Source organism: Triticum urartu, chromosome 6A (genome assembly GCF_056163025.1).
Source record: "Triticum urartu cultivar PI428250 chromosome 6A, HENAU_Tu73, whole genome shotgun sequence".
In the NCBI taxonomy this organism is placed as follows: Eukaryota; Viridiplantae; Streptophyta; class Magnoliopsida; order Poales; family Poaceae; genus Triticum; species Triticum urartu.
In genome coordinates, this window is record NC_141878.1 from 174,874,610 (window position 1) to 174,888,774 (window position 14,165).

A 14,165-nucleotide genomic window follows, 5' to 3' on the forward strand; every position below is an offset into this window, starting at 1 on the left:
GTTTATAATTTTTGTGACCTAAAGCAAAAAGATTCACTCAGAAACTCTAAATACTAGTAGAATGCCCGTGCTTTGCGACGGGCAAATGATGGTAAATAAATTAAGGGGCAACTATACCTAAAAAATTTGCAGTGCCCACCACTTTTATTTTTGACCATCAGATCAATATCCAACATTTAGGAGCAAGCCACCAAATGTTCATCTCCCTCCCACACCATCTTCCTCCTCTCCCATGATGACTCCTCCTTTCCCATGGCCTATGCAGGCCTAACCGCCTGCATTCACCCTCCGCGGCTGCCTGCTATCGTTGCCCGCCCTCGCATCGACCTCCCCCATCGTCGTCTTGCCCCCCTATCAAGTTTTGGACTTGCTCTCGCCGGCTCCCAGTCATACACGGCTCAACATCGCCGTCCCCACCTTCGGCCTCGTGCAAAGCAAAAAGTGACTAACGTAAAAAAAATTAGGCCTATGAGATTTCGCAAAATAAATCAATCAAATAACGATACTTTCAGATACGTACTTCACGTTGCAAATTTATCGTCATAAGTGACTAATCAATGAACAATTATTTGATGTCACAATGATGTAATTTGTCCTTCACCTGAAGGTCCACCTACCAAATCAATTACAACCTATGTTCCTAAAAAATGGAAGTGATTGTACAAATTTATCAGTTACTCGTGTCTAGTGGCTTGTCCTCTTTGTCACTAGACTACACCAAACATTGAGCTTCACAATAACCCCAACAATCATCCTAAATGAGTTTACCATCTTCCTCGACAACAATTGTGTGGAGCTGCCAAAGTTGCGGACTTTAAAAAAATACAATGAACATGAGCATTGATGGAAAGGGAACAGTCACAACACAATGGCGATCTAACCTTGGGGCGCAACTTCGCTTTCATCCTATGCCAACTCCTTTGGTGTCTACCTCCTTTCTCTCAGCTTCATCACCCCCCTCCCTCCTTCCACATTCCCCCACCTTTCTCCTTCGCTTGTCGCATCATCTCCATCGATGTCTATCATTCGTATCCCCTAGCTCGCTACCATCATTTCCTCCTACTCCAGCTTGACAAGTGTGTCTCGACATCACCTTCCATAACGCCTAGCACAAAAACAACAACAAAAAAACATAGACCACCTTCGTGACGAGTGAGAAACTACAACAATTAGGAGTCACATTTGCCCTATTGAAAGATATTTTATGTTAAGGTCAAGCAAAATAGCAGAAAAACATACACCGAAACTTGATAAGTTCACAGGCGAAAAAACAACATTATTTGAAGTTCACCATCTTTGGAAATATTCCTTTAACTTTAGCAAGTCTATGGAAACATTCGAAAAAATAAACTACAAACAGCTCCATGTCTACAATTTGACATCAAAGGATGTGAAGAACGTGATATGTCTACAAGTACATATGGACCTTAATAGTTTAGTTCTAGGCTCCAGCAAGTTAGTATAATATCAGGTGCCCCCAAGTGGTATTTAGATAGCAAGATTTTCTCAAATAATATTATTTTCTGAAACAAGAAAAACACAATAATCACGTCAAAGAGGTTAACACCAGTTCAAGAAAACAAGAGAAGTGCATGTTTCCAATGATTGAATATGTGGTGATCAGTCAATAGTATTTTAGAGAACACCAGACCAATACCTTCAGAGTTCAGACTGACAAGCATCTATAGATGCCCAACTTCTAGGCCTCTCCAACACAAGGAATTAACCAGCGGCAGCGCCATGTCAGCGCGAGCACAACTTGTGTGGCAAGTCGGTCATTTTGCAGGGAAGACTAGTTGCAAAGATTGCAAAGTTGCAGACGCAGATCAAATGGTGCTCAATGGTGGACTGGTGGTTCACCTCATTATTCAGTACTGTATCGGCGGTACCCATTGCCTGCAGAAAGAGAATGGAAGGGATTTTTCTAAGCCCGCGGCAACTTGAGTTGTTGGATCCGTTGGACCTCCTTGCCGAGGATGTTGTATCAAACCATGCTGCCTGTGGTGCGCCACACCAGCTGGAGGTCGGCCTACGGCTTGCCGGGCGCCATCCTCTTGTGCAGGTGGCACTTGAACGTCCACCCTAGCTGACCACCAGCGCCTCGCGTCCAAGATTCTGAACATCAGCACGAACTCATCGTCCCACCGCCGCAGGTACCCGCGCCTGATCCCGGCCTCCGTCACCACGCTCTTCAATCGCCGTTCCTTGGCCATCGCCCATTGCCTACACGCAAAGCTACCCGGACTTGGCCGTGAAGTAGATGCCCTCGCCGAAGCACCGGGTCACATACCCCGCTGTGTCGCCGAACAGGGCCACGCGACACGAGCGCGGGTGCTCCGGGATCTGGTGCGCCTCCACCTTGATCACGCGGCACCCTGCAATCTTGGGGCCCGCCCGCGCCTGGATGCTGGACTGGAGCTTCTTGATCTCCGGCTTGGCGATGATAGTGCTGGTCCCAACGCACAATTGCACATTGGTCTCCATAGGGGAGGGAGGTCTCGGCTAGCGGAAGGATGGTGGCAGCGGCGTGCGCGCGAGCTGGATACCCTGGCTCGGGAGTTAGAGAAGGGGTGGGGCGTTTGTTTTCTCTAGGGGTCTATCGTTGATTTGGTAGAGAACAAATAGGAAAGCAAGGTGATAAAAAGTTTCCTGTTTTCCTGCATGAATAGAGATACGTGGGACGGAGCGAGGCGAAGGAGTTTGATCAAGAGAGCGGTGACACATTAATTTTCTTAAAATCGATCATTTGTTTCCTACTAGGTAATTGCCCGTGCGTTACACCGGGGTAGCCTAATTCTAGTGGTTTAACATTGATCATATCTACATGCACATCAAACAGTAGTGTCAACTTTTTCATTACATCAGTCTTCTTCCTGCACTCACTATTCCGTCTCCCCAATCCAAGCATCATTATCTAAATTAACAAAACCGCACTTGATGTTGACCTAAAATTAAGACACATCAAAACATTTTTTGGACAAGCGATGTTATACATTTTGATTGACCATTTCATACCTATGCGTTTTTATGTACAAAAAAATTGGATCCTAGGAAGAATAGAATACATCAAGAGTGTCGACATGTCTTCATCATCCATTTATTTTGTTCTCCTTGTACTCCTCTCAGAAATATGTGCTATTGTTTTCTGCAACACAAAATTACCAATTTTAATCACAACATGTGAAAGCAGCACAAACTAATAATGGGTACCTGCTACATTGTCTCACACCATCATCATTCCCATCCTCTTGGTCTTTAGTCTTCCTCCGAAAACTCTTCCTACCCTTAAGAGGATGCACTCGGTGAGCTTACCTTATGGTTGTCAGTCTCATCATCATCATCGGCCAAAAACTTGGAAGTGCTTCGTTTCTTCACAACCGTTGATTCCTCCCTTTCGTATTTCTGGTAATTCTGCGACAAAGGAAAGCATAGCGGAACTTAGGGTTCGACACTGTCCTGTTCGTTTTGGGTTTCTGGCGTCGGGTTTGAAACAAGGTCGAGCGGATGGCTCTCCGCTCCCCTCCCTCCCCCTTCCCCCATGTGGCGACTCCTGCGTCGGGCTCCTCCCCGTCGGCGACCTTGCTCCTTGCGTCTCCCCCTTCCACCCCTCCGCTGCTCCCTCCGGGCTCCGCTCCGGCGTCGCGTGCCGCCCTGCTCTGGCCGTATCTCCCCGCTCCGGGCCAACAAGTTTTGGGCTCTGGATCTCGATGGCTCTGAGTCGGACTCTGAGGCTTCCTCCCCTCCTCCCCGCCCTGTCTCGGCGTGCTGTCCTTCCGTGGCTGCGGCGGTGGGTCGCCGGTGCAAGTTCGCGCCTGGGGGGCGGGGGCGCCCCGCTGGGCCTTCCTTGGAGGGTGATGGGTGGCGTCGCCTCTCGCGTGATCGTCGGCGTGCGTCGTGTTGGTCCCCTTCTGTGGTCTCGTTGTGTTCTGCTGGTGTGGCAGGGACGGTGCCGCCTTCTGTGTTGGGTTCTCCGACGGATCTTCTTGCTTGCTCGGCCTCAGTTGCGGCTTCCGGCGAGCCGACGGCGTCGGAGTTGGTGCCAACCCTAGATCCGGGATCGGGGGCGTCGCTGGCTCCCCCGCCTGCGAAGCGGGCCCCGTTGGGTGCTCCTGGGCCTGCTGGGCCCGTTGCGGGGTTTGCCTTGTCGTCTCTGTCTTCTTTTCCCCCTCTTCCTTCTTTGGGCTCTAGGCCGCGGGTGGCCCAGGTCCAGCCCAACCCTCCTATGAGGCCTTCTATCGAGCCAGGCCTGGCTCGGTCGGGGTATTTATGGGTGCGGAGGGGTGCAGTTCCCCCCTTTCTAGGGTTTCCGGCTTCCTCATCCGACCTAACTCGCTACCGTCTCCCATTTCGACGCTTCGCCAGATCTCCTCCTCCCCCTCCGCTCTCCCTCTCCTTTGCGGCGGTGGTTGCGATGGACCGCTCCCGTGCGTCCTCCAGTGAGGCGGTCTCCGGCCAGAAGCGAGGGCGCGATGGTTCCGGCGAGGCGGCCGCAGATCTGGAGTACGAGGCGGCGCTCCATGCCAAGCTTCAGGCCTCCCTCGCCCCGGAGGCAGGGTCGCGGCGGCATCGTCCGACGTGTCTCCCCGCGCCTCGGGTTCGGGCCCTTCTGCACCTCTCCCCCCGCGTTTGGTGCCCCATCGGCGGCGATCGATCCCTGGGAGCTGGTGGCAGCGGCCAGTCGGGCGGGTTCGTCGGGGCCTTCCCAGGCGTCCCCCCAGCTGGGTGCTGCTCCCCGGGGCGGTGCGCCGGTGCGTGCTCCGATGGCGGCTGGGGGTGGCCCGTCTCGCTTCGTCCCCCGTGGGGCGTCGGGGGCACCGGTCCGCCGCCCTGTTGGCCCTGCTGCCGGGCAGGGGGCTGGATCTAGCCCTGTCTCGTCTGGTGATGGCATTCTCCCTCCTCCTCCTCGTGGATCTGGTCACAACCCTCCCCAATCCCAAGTCTCCAACCCCATCCTAACCTGCTTCGCGTGTCACCGCCTCGGGCATTTCCAATCTCGCTGTGAACCCCCCCCCTTTTGTCTCATCTGCAGAGAAGATGGCCACCTCACGATGGATTGCCAGAATCGTGTCAAGCCCCCCGCCTTTGTTCACTATGGCACTGGCCTTCCAGGGTGCTCTTTCTTTGCCTTAGACAAGGGGATCCTAGAGGCAGCCCCTATCCCTTCGCTTTCCAATGTTGGCATTATCTCTGTCCAGGCTAAACGCATTTCTTCCCAGACCCTTCTAGATGAACTTCAGTTATGGGATGAGGGTGGTTGGGATTGGCAAATTCGCCAACTTTCCGAGTTCGATTTTGCTGCAACTTTCCCCTCCAAAGAAAGCCTCCGTATGATCTCCTCTTGCACTAGCTTCACTCTGCCTCTGAATCAACTTGTGGTCTCGGTTAAAGCTGCTTCCAACGGGTCTAAAGCGATCTCTTCTTTGTCGGATGTGTGGGTTCTGGTCGAAGATGTCCCTCCTAGCATGCGCACCACAGCGTTCCTCATGGCTTTTGGGGGTGCTCATCGGGAAGCCTATCGAAGTGGATCAAGCCTCCCTGGCTATTCTAGGGCCGGCCCGGCTCTGGGTCTGGTGTGTCGATCCCCTGTGCATTCGCAGCTCCATTGATGTATTCCCTGCTGCTGGCGGCTTTCGGCTCCGGGTGCGGGTGGAGGGGGCCTCGGGTCCGGTGTCGCCTCCTCCTCCTCCCCCCCCCCCCGACCCCTAGCAATGGTGATAAAAGCAAAGACGGGGAGGGGGCCCTGACGACTCCATGCATGGGACTGACCCCCGTTTCACTCAGTCGAAGTGGGATGGGCTTTCTCCTGAAGATCAAGATCTGCTAAAGGAAAATGCTCCTGCTGGTAAGGGGCCCCAAGATGCAGCGCCTGGCTTGGGCGGAGGGGATGCGGTTTCGGGTGGGGCTAAGGGCACTCCTTTCTCGGCTGTGTGCTCCAACCTCCCTGCTCGTCCCGCTTCTCCCTCCTTGTCTGGCATTGAAGATCTCCCCCCGGCTGGCCCTGCTGTGTCCAAGAAGAAGAAGAAGTCCTATGTCAAGAAATATTCCGCCAAGAGCCGGGCTTCTAGAGATTCGAGGCAGTCCGCGGCGGGGCTCTGCCGTAGGCTTGATGCTGATATGGGTGCGGCTTCGGGCCCGTCCTCTGGTGCGGCTACCCCCAGCCGTGCACGTCCGGTGCCAGTGCGCTCACCTGCGTCCACGGCCCGCAAGAGCGGCCGCGTCTCCAACAGCAGTGAGCGGGTGGTCGATAGGGCGGCTCGGCGTGCTGCGGCTCGGGATATGCCCCCTTCAGGTTCGCTCCCAGCCCCTTCTCCCTCCCTACCCACGGTTGTATCTCCTGTGCGTTTAGTTCTCTTCACAATCTGATGAGCACTTACTCGAAATTCTAGATGATGTTTGTATTTGCTTAGATTCTAGCCTGGGTTCCCCCTCGTCTATTCTTGATGTTATTAGGGCAAATGAGGCTGCCCAAGCTGATATTGCGAAGGCCAAGGAGGCTAGGGTGGGTTCGGTCGCCCCACCGGTTGTGGCCGGTGGGGAAGAGGAGGGAGATGACAGGTGTCAAGCTCCCCTGATGACTTCTATTCGTGTGGCAAGGAAGCGTGCTAAATCCTGCATGGCACCGAGCAGGTCAAGTCTCTGTATCAAAAACTTATCTTTTAGATGAAGGCTTTATTTTGGAATATTCGTGGTTTCGGCGCTAGGGTGCGCAGGGACCAGCTTAAAGACCTGGTTCAATCCGAACATACAGATTTTATCGGCCTTGTTGAGACTATCAAATCTTCCTTTTCCTTGAGCAACTTTTCGGCCATTGCTGGGGTAGACAGATTTCATTGGAACTATGTGGCCTCGGCTGGGCTTTCCGACGGCCTTCTGCTTGGTGCCAAAAAAGATACTTTCGATTTTGTGGCTTTTGACCATGGCATTTATTGGGCTAGTATGGTGGTTTCCCTTCGATCCCTCAACTCCTTGTTGGAAATCATGGTGGTTTATGGTCCGGCTGACCAAGCGATATCTTACGCCTTCTTGGACGAGATTAGTATTAAAATTGAATCATGTCAGTTACCCCTCTTGATCGGGGGCGATTTTAACATGCTCCGTTTCCCATCTGACAAGAGCTCGTCTAACTTCTCGTGGCCCCTGGCTGACGCTTTTAATGCATTCATTAGGGACACGGCTATTCGTGAGATTCCTAGGGTTGGAGCCCGTTTCACTTGGTCCAACCATCAAACTACCCCAATTCGTTCGGTTCTTGATAGGGTTTTTGTTTGCTCTAGGTGGGATTCCTTATTCCCCCGTGCCAGTCTTAGAGCCCTGGCTTGTGTTGGTTCTGATCACACCCCCTTGATTCTTGATGATGGTTTGCGCCCAGCGGGCTTTCCGAGATTCCAGTTTGATGCTTCATGGCTCCAAGTGCAGGGGTTTAATGAGTTGGTGGCACAAAAGATTATGTCTTTCCTCTCCTCTACTCGACGTTCTTTTGGCCCTATGGATGACTGGCATCAATGGTCCTATTTTTTGCGTAGATTTCTTAGAGGCTGGTCTAAAAACCACTACGCTGAGTCTAGGCGGGACAAAGCTAGGCTGCTGGCTCAAAATGGCGTTTTAGATGATCGCGCCGATAGTACTGGGCTGTCCTCGTCTGAATGGCAAACCCGATATGATTTAGAACAGGCGCTACTGGGCATCCATAGGCAAGAGGAAGTATAGTGGAAACAACGCGGTACTATCAACTGGACCTTAAAGGGTGACTCTCCTACGTCTTATTTCTTTGCGATTGCTAACGGCAGGCGCCAGAGATGCATTATTGATAGCCTTTTGATAGACGGCGTCAAGGTCTCTGACCCATCGGTGATCATGCGGCATGTGGTTGATTTCTTCTCTAACCTCCTAGCTGATAAGCCCGTGTTAGGCTTTAAGTTGGCTTCGACCTTTTGGTCTCCTCTGGACCAGCTGTCGGGCGCTGATAATGCGAGTTTGCTGATCTCTCCCACGGAAGAGGAAATATTCGAGACGATCCGGACTGGCAACCCGAATGCGGCTTCTGGGCCAGACGGCTTTTCCATTCCTTTTTTCCGGTAATTCCGGCCTCAGCTAAAGGGGTTAATTATGGCTATTTCTCAAGGCTTTTGGTTGGGGACTGTTGACATCTCCAGACTTAACTACGCTGTTCTCACCCTCATTCCTAAAGTCAAAGGCGCTGACTTGATATCCCAATTTAGACCCATTGCTTTGATTAACAATTTTGCTAAGATTCCTGCCAAGGGTATGGCTACTAGGATTTCTCCGATCGCCCATCGGGTTATTAGCCCCTTCCAATCCACGTTCATTAAGGGGAGATTCATTCTGGACGGGGTGCTTTGCCTTCACGAGATAATTAATGACCTTCACTCAAAGCACACTAAGGCTGTAGTTCTTAAACTTGATTTCAAAAAAGCGTATGACTCAGTCAGCTGGAGTTTTCTTCGCCAAGTTCTGTTGGCCAAGGGCTTCGATGGTGCGGTGGTACACCGCCTGATGCAACTTGTCTCTGGTGGGCACACGGCGGTGGCTGTCAATGGCCAGACCAGTAACTTCTTTGCCAACGGTAGGGTCCTAAGGCAAGGAGATCCGGCGTCTCCCCTGCTTTTCAATTTTGTGGCTGATGCCTTATCTCATATTCTGTCTAGGGCTGCGACTGCTGGTCACATCTCGCCGGTTAGCTCCCATCTTATTCCTAATGGAATCTCCCACCTCCAGTACGCGGACGACACCATCATTTTGGTCGAACTTAATGATAACTCCATCATGAATCTGAAATTTCTTCTATTCTGCTTTAAAGCCTTGTCGGGCCTTAAAATCAACTTTTCTAAAAGCGAGGTCATTGTGACTGGGGTATCTGTCTCGGAAGCGCAGAGGGTCGCACATCTCTTGAACTGCTCGCTAGGGTCCTTTCCTCTCAAATACTTGGGCCTACCCATCTCCCCGCTTAAGCTTTTGGCCAAAGAGTTTGCACCGGCTGTTACTAAAGTTGGCAATAGAGTTTTGCCGTGGCGAGGGCACTATAATTCTCAGGCGGGCAAGGTCGCCCTTACCAACTCCTGCCTTTCCTCTCTCCCGATGTTTCTAATGGGCTTCTATCTTCTGTCAGATGGGACTCACGCTGGTTTCGATAAGCACAGGGGTGCCTTTTACTGGAATTCCTCCGATAACAAACGCAAATATAGGATGGTTAAATGGGACCTCATTTGCAAACCTAAGAACATGGGGGGCCTTGGCATCATTAACACCAGAATCATGAATAAGTGTCTCCTGTTAAAGTGGTGGTGGAAGATTATGTCCCTTGATGATCGTCCTGCTTGGCTAAACCTTCTCAAAGCTAAATATTTTCCCTTCTCGAGTCCTATGTTCGCTTCCTCTTCTGGTGGCTCTCAATTTTGGCGCCAGCTTGTTAGTATTAGACCGATATTTCGGTCCCTGGTGAAATTCGTAGTCCGTAACGGCAATTCTACGTGTTTTTGGTTAGACTGGTGGGTTGGAGACACCACCCTTGCGGTGGCTTATCCGACTCTGTTTTCGTTTTGTGATAACCCTGAGATCTCTATCTTTGAGCTCTCGGCCCAGGGGTGGGTTTTAGATTTCCGGCGCTCTCTTTCCCCTGTGGAGTTGGAAGAATGGCAACGCCTTACTGCCTGCTTCCCCCTGCTCTCGGAGGAAGAGGACTCTGTTTTTTGGCCTCACACCCCTTCGGGGCGTTTTTCTGTTAAGTCGGCCTATTCGCGTCTAATCGCTGGTGTTCACTCTGACAAGTTTAAACCAGTTTGGTCTGCCCGCATACCTCCTAAGATCAAAATCTTCCTTTGGCAAGCTCTTCGTCGCAAACTCCCTGCGGCTGACCAGATTAAAAAGAGGAAGGGGCCGGGTTCTGACAGTTGTCAACTATGTGGCGCCCTAGAGAATACAGAGCATATATTTTTCCAATGCTCGTTAGCAAAATTCATTTGGAGTTGCATTAGACTTTGGCTTCATGTTCCCTGGAACCCTGCCTATTTTGAGGATCTTCGGCGATGTATCAATACTCTAGCAGGCCGGTCTAAACGGGTTTTCATGGTGGGCTGGGCAGCGGTCTGTTGGGCGCTTTGGACTACTAGAAACAAGTTCACTATTGAACACATTTTCCCGGTTAACCCTGTGAGTTGCTTATTTAAAGCTAATGTTTTTTTGCAGCGGTGGAGATCATTGACTAAGGATGGGGACATTGAGGCTTTCGACGATATGCTATTCAAAATGAAATCTACGGCTTCTTCTCTACTGCGGCAGTCCAGGAGGATGGTTTCTTAGTGTCTTTGGTTGATCGTTTGGCTGGCCTGCGTGCCTTGACAGGCTGGATGCCTTGTACCCATACTTTCTATTCGTGCTGTGTTAAACTGAGTGGTTTATTCTGTGGTTGTGACTTTGCCTGGTGGCTTCATCTATAAAGTCGGGCTCGCGCCTTTTATCTAAAAAAAGGAAAGCATAGCAATAAATCATCAAAGGCAAAGTTATAACACTGTCTGTAACACACCGGGATTGCTCAACAGATGTGGTGCATCAAATCGTGTGCCCTTGCAGGGTACCTTGGCGTATACAACGGGGCGTAAAATTTTAGTACCATGAGCTCAATTGTGTCAAATACAATTTGTGTACTTCAGTACAGAGTAAATGTCAATTCCCATGAATCACGATTGGTCGGTCGAGAAACTGGATTGCATGACAATTCAATTCAGTTAAACCTTCTCACTTAAAATGAGTGTGTTGCTAGAAAAATGCGAGGAAGCCCTCGAACTGAAAGGGCAAAGAATGCATTCAAGCTTACCTTCTCATTAGAGCATCCGATTAATTTCTGAAGTAAGTGTTCCTTATTAGTACTTAGTAGTCATAGGCCTGAAAAAACTTCTTCATTAGTCACCATGAATCTGCAGCTTAATTAATTGCATATGATCTAAATATGAGATTAGTTCAATATGAATTGAATATTCAGAGAAGAAAGAAAGCATGTTCGAAAATTTAACAACAGGGCAATTTTCTAGCATGTCAGTTTATATGTGACAAGAAACAAATGAGATTGATCCTTGAATGAAAAACTACAAGATTAATTTTTTGGAGTGTTCTATTGGGCAATCCATCATATACATTTCACTTTATTAGAGCACCTGCCTTGATTGGATTCCTGAATCGGCACAAGAACAGATGCAGCATGCATTCGCCAATCATTCATACCATAATATATTGTACTGCCACCTAAGTAAAGCTTTGCTGATGCGTGTCGTACTGAACGAGATGAACAACCAAAAGGAAATTGAGATGAGATTCCCCATGATCACATGACTGACAACAAAATTGAAGAGGTGTACCTGAAGAACCAAATGTTTTGCCTCGGTGCTTCGTGATTTGTTCGTTTAGTCAAGCTGCTCAGGTGTGAGGCAACATCATCGTCCAGGTGCCTATCATGTCCAGCCACAAGTCACAAGCGAGCTTTCTCCGGGTGCCGTGCTAATATCCAGTCGCGAGTCGGCAATGTCTACACGCCATGAATGATCCAGGGGCGTTGGGATTTTGTCCTACAACAACGATGTTCAGTGGGGCGGCCCCAGCGCCCATCGGATGGGAGCATCCTGTCGCGTGGAGTCAGCATCACCAAACCTTCCTTTATGTTAAATCTTAATAATCATAGTACTATTTCCTACTTTGAACTTAAATCTATATAAAATAATCCATCAGTGGCATGATTACACAGAAAATAAATTGCTGATTACACACAAACGTATGGAGTTCATAGAATCGATCACCAGATGACAAGTCACCTATACTAATGCATGCATACAATGTGATCATACAAGGTCCTTTATACCATTGATTGAAGCAGCCACTGATGGCATCCATGAGTAGGGATCTGAGTGCTCACGTACCTGATCAGAAAGAGGATAGTACGTAGTACTGCTGCATCCGAGTTGAAGCAACAGTACAGCTCGACAGGCACGATGCTGTGTGCGTCAGGCATGGATGCTGCTTGCCGTTCAGCCTGATGGAATCATTCCTCTTGCTCTTCGACCTGATGGGATCGTTCATATCACCTAGATGTCGCAATGAAACTGCTTGTCTCAGCGGACGAGGAGAAACAAACTTCATCGAGCGAAAACATCAAGATCACAATGGGCTACCTCGTAGCTTGTCAGGATATATGTCGATGAGACGATGACGGAACCTCGTCGGCGTCGATCACATCGAGGGCGGACGGGACGCGCTGGCGTGGTGCTGGGAGGAATTGAAATGGTGGAGGCGGACCAGCGGCGGGAGGAGGCAAACACAGCGGCGAGGTGCTATCGGAGGAAGGCGAGCGGCGGCCGAGGAGCCAAGGGCGGGTTGGGGATGGCGCCCGCGCTAACCCTAGCGTGAGGTCGGGATGGGATAACTGGGTGAATTGCACGTGGTGCGTGAGGTGAGAGAGATGTGGGCTGGCTCACGGGGCATTGCTCGGCTTGGCCCATGTGCTGGGCGATGGACAAAGTGTTTTTTAGCGATGAAGAAACTGGATGGGGAGCGTACTGCGTACGTCGGGTGGAGCGAGGGGAGTGGACAAAACGTAAAAGGGAAATGGAATGTTGCGTTTCTTTTAGGTAGTAGAGAAGAGATAGAAAAGATTAATGTGATTGAGCGATTTAAGGTAAGTCTAATTAATTTAGATTTGATCTTTAAAAATTGATCGTGATTGATTCTTTCACATAAAGGCAATACTAAACCGGTGACGTGAAACATGGAAACTTCTGGTCCGTTTACATTTTTTTCATTGTGTGAAAGGGTGACGTGAAACTAAACCGGTGGGGTGAGGAAGTGATGAAAAAAATCAGACGAAAGTGGTGGGACTATTCAACCAACTCGTCCATTAAGAGTAGAGATTTGATTGGAAGTAGAAACAAAAGAAAATAAATAAAGCAAAAAACTGGAAAATAAATAAAAAATGCCCACCTACTGGGCCGCATGACCTGCATACGACTAGAAACCCAATCTCTTGTTGGGTCAGGATGCAAGCCCGCATGGGAAAGTACGGCCCACAGGGTAGCATAGGTTCTATAGGCCCACAAAGGTCTGCTTAGAGAGGAGCTCGACAGGGTAGCCGCAGCGGGGCTTATAAACCGCTGCGAGCTCCTCTCAACTAGCGAGGTGGGACTAAAAATTCAACATGAGACGCACATGCCTTTAGTCTTGGTTGACGGCTCCAACCACGACTAAAGGAGGCCTGGCTTCCCGCCGCTTGGCCTGGGTGAATTTCACTTTTAGTCCCGGTTGGTGGATCGAACCGCGACTAAAGGGAGCCTTTAATCCCGGTTAGAGCCACCAACTGGGTCTAAATCTGTTTGTATATAAGCGGGGACTTACCAAATCCCCCCCCCCCACTCTCTCCAGTCGTCCTCTCCGCTCCGCCCGCTCGCCTCGACGCGATGCCGTCCAGCTTCCTGATACGTCTCCAACGCTATAATTTTTTATTGTTCCATGATGTTATATATATTATCATTCTTGGATGTTTTACAATTATTTTATAGCGACTTTATATCATTTCTGGGACTAACCTATTGACATAGTGCCCAGTGCCAATTGTTGTTTTTTGCTTGTATTTTACTTCACAGAAAATCAATACAAAACAGAGTCCAAACGCAGCGAAACTTTTTGAAGATTTTTTCTAGACTAGAAGACACCTGTAGGGCCAAAAAGTACCAGAGGGGGCTTCGAGGGGAGCACAACCCACCAGGGCGCACCTGGGGACCCAGGCATGCCCAGGTGGGCAGTGGCCTCCCGCACCGCCTCTTTGCTTTATAAATACCCCAATATTCCAGAAACCCTAGGGAGTCCACAAAAATCAATTCCAGCCGCCGCAAGCTCCAGAAAGCACAGATCCAATCTAGACACCATCACAGAGGGTTTCATCATCCTCATTGGTGCATCTTCGATGATGCGTGAGTACTTCATTGTAGACCTACGGGTCTGTAGTTAGTAGCTAGATGGCTTCCTCTCTGATGAGGACATCAATACCATTGTTACACCCACAACCCCTACTGTTACATATACTGGACCAATTACTAGAGCTCGCGCACGGCAATTAAATTACCAGGTACTTTCGTTTCTTGGTAATGATTCTAATGTTCATGAGATTA

At 49.9% G+C, this 14,165-nt stretch overlaps 1 long non-coding RNA gene across 4 annotated transcripts; it reads right to left on the reverse strand.

Annotated features, from left to right (window-relative positions):
* Positions 1-432: 432 nt before the first annotated feature.
* On the reverse strand, positions 433-12,478 carry LOC147964631 (uncharacterized). Of its 4 annotated transcripts, none has more exons than XR_015607810.1 (5): positions 12,177-12,478; positions 11,925-12,089; positions 11,370-11,630; positions 10,832-10,899; positions 433-1,105 (listed from the first exon to the last, which is right to left on the reverse strand). It is a non-coding gene; the product is annotated as an uncharacterized LOC147964631 (long non-coding RNA). The 4 variants fall into 4 exon arrangements; XR_015607809.1 differs by lacking the exon at positions 433-1,105 and adding an exon at positions 1,112-3,145; XR_015607811.1 differs by lacking the exon at positions 433-1,105 and adding an exon at positions 3,152-3,411.
* Positions 12,479-14,165: the final 1,687 nt, after the last annotated feature.